Genomic DNA, 2,557 nt, shown 5'->3' with positions numbered 1-2,557 from the left:
CTGTTCCTTTTCCTCCCCTTCAAGAATGTCCATTATTCTTATGTTTCCTTTCCTGATGGTATCAGCTAGTTCTTGTACTTCTCTTTCACTGTTTTACATCCTTCAGTTTGTTCTTTCTTCCTTCTGATTTATTTCTAAATCTCTGTCTTCGATATCACTGATCCTTTCCTCCATTTGGTCGATTCTATTTCCCAAGCTTGCTATTTCATTTTTCATCTCTTTCTGTGTGTTCTTCATCTCCAGAAATTCTATTTTATTCTTTTTGAAGGTTCAATATCCTTGCTAAAATACTGATTCTGCTCGTTTAGTTGTTTTTTTCAGTTCCTGGAATTGTTGATATGAATTACTTGGAATCTCATTGAGGTTTTTCAGAAGTACTATCCTGAATTCTCTTTCATTTAAGTCACACATTTCTATGTCTTTAAGCTTATTTTCTTTACTTTTTTTTTTTTTTTAGGCGAGGCAACCCTTGGTTGACCTCACAGATTGCAAGGACCTTGTCTGCTTACAATCCCTTATTATTTATTTTTTATTTTTTTATGCCTACAGCACCTGGTCTTCCTAGGTGGTCTCCCATCCAAGTACTAACCAGGCCCGACTCTGCTTAGCTTCCGAGATCAGACAAGACTGGGTTTGTTCAGGGTAGCATGGCCATAAACAAAGCTTATTTTCTGGAGATTTTTCTCTTTCTTTTTGAGCTGCCTTGTCACTTTGGCTATACATGTTATTTAATAGACAATTTCTCCACCTGGGCATTAATGAAAGTGTATTCTGCCTTTTGTCCAGAAAGAAGATTTATTATATAAAGGTCTCTCTCTAGCTTGTTGCTAAAATGGTGTTTTTCTCTTGGTTTCCAGTAGATGGCATCTAAGCCTCTTGAATCCCTGCTTTATATAAAGTATTTATAATGCCTTTTTTTTTCCTTATAGATATTCAATCATGCTCACTACCCTCAGTCTCAGTCCCTGTCAGGATTAGTGACAGTTTTGGAAGCGGGTGCTCAGATTTCCCTTGGGCCTCACAGTATTTGGTCTTGGAAGATATGAGGGGTGGGGCCCTCTGCGTTGGAGGGTGAGGACTGTGGCTCAGCTTCAAGTTTTGCAGCTGCGGCTGGTAATAATCAACTGTTGCTTCTCTACCATCTCTACTTCTCTGCTGTCCGCACTTTTCTACTTTCTGCCCTGATCCCTGGGCACTGCTGCTGCATGGAGGTCACAGCTCTCCAGGCAGGGCTGTTCAGAGAAGCCACCATATCTTCTTCTCTCCCACTCCTCCTGCTGAGAGATCCAGCTGCAAGAGGCAGCTTCTTTGTTTCTTTCAGTCTTCTGCCTGACTCCCGGGGTTCTGACCTGTGGTAGCTCTTATGTGCAGATCCCTTGTTCAGATATGCTTGTGTGCAGGTTGGGTGTTTTTTTTTGTTGAGTTTTAGATGTTTAGCTTATTGTTTCAAGGGGAGAGATTTGGGGACATCTCTCACTCTACCATGTTTCTGACTACTTCATTCATTTTTTAAAGGATAATAATTTACACTTTGAACAGCACTACTGAGAATTCCAGACTTCTGAGTGCATGTTGAGAATCTAACTATATATGGGATTATCCAGTTTCTTTGGCTACTAATAATAAGATAGGAGTGGACTCAATAAACAAAATGATTGGAGGGATCAGTGGCCTTTGGATTGGAGCAAAGATATGACTCACATTAAAAATTCACTGTCATGGAAGTCTAAGCTTCTAGAGTTTAATTTCTGGGCCAATAACTTAAACATTTAGGAAATAGAACAAAAGGAATTAGATTCCATAGTACAAAAGCATCACCTTTACATAATTGAGATGGTCTTTTCTATTTTTATAAAATATAAAATAATTAAAGGGAGAAATGAGAGATATGACAGAGACTGATAGTTTTCTTTCAATATTTATTTTCCCCTCCTTCAGTAATAAGAAACCCATGTATTTGCTTAGAGTGTAGCAAAAATTATATATGCTCAATCTCACTTTCAGCTACAGCTAACTATGTGATTAATTTGGCTCACATGGCATAAGTGGAAATATTGTGCAACATTCTAGGAGTTCTCCTTAAAGATTAAAAAGCCATATTTTGCCCTCTCTCCATCCTGTTGATGTAATAGTTGAGCTCCAGCAGCCATCCTGAAACATAAGAATAAAGACCACCCCACTAAATATGTTGGAACAGAACCTTGCAGAAATACTGGTTCCCCGATGACTGATTCTATAGTTAACATCACTCCAGGACTTATTTTACACACAAGAATGATGCTTCTATTTTTTAAGGCACTTTTTTATATGTGGGAGGGAGAGAAAGGAGTGGTCCTTGTTATTCTCAGATAAACATAATCCTGAAATATTTTATTCTCTTCTTCCCAGTACTCAGCTGGAATGTGATATCAGGTTTGGAGGAAAGTTGTAGGTAAGTGGGGCAGTAATCAGGACAGCCTATAAGTCAGAAGGTTTAACATTCATTACAGCTGCAACCTGAAGGCATGATTCTCCAGAAGAAAGGTGATAAAGAAACAATTTATCTAGAAACCAAAGC

The 2,557-nt window shown here is 38.5% G+C and overlaps 1 pseudogene; it reads right to left on the bottom strand.

Moving 5' to 3' along the window:
- Nucleotides 1-540: 540 nt before the first annotated feature.
- On the bottom strand, nt 541-659 carry LOC120615868 (uncharacterized; annotated as a pseudogene).
- Between the last annotated feature and the right edge of the window lie 1,898 nt (nt 660-2,557).

The sequence above is a fragment of the Pteropus medius genome, unplaced genomic scaffold (assembly GCF_902729225.1).
Source record: "Pteropus medius unplaced genomic scaffold, Ma_sr-lr_union100, whole genome shotgun sequence".
Taxonomy (NCBI): domain Eukaryota; kingdom Metazoa; phylum Chordata; class Mammalia; order Chiroptera; family Pteropodidae; genus Pteropus; species Pteropus medius.
The sequence above is the reverse complement of the archived record's forward strand: the minus strand, read 5'-3'. Positions and strand labels throughout refer to the sequence as shown.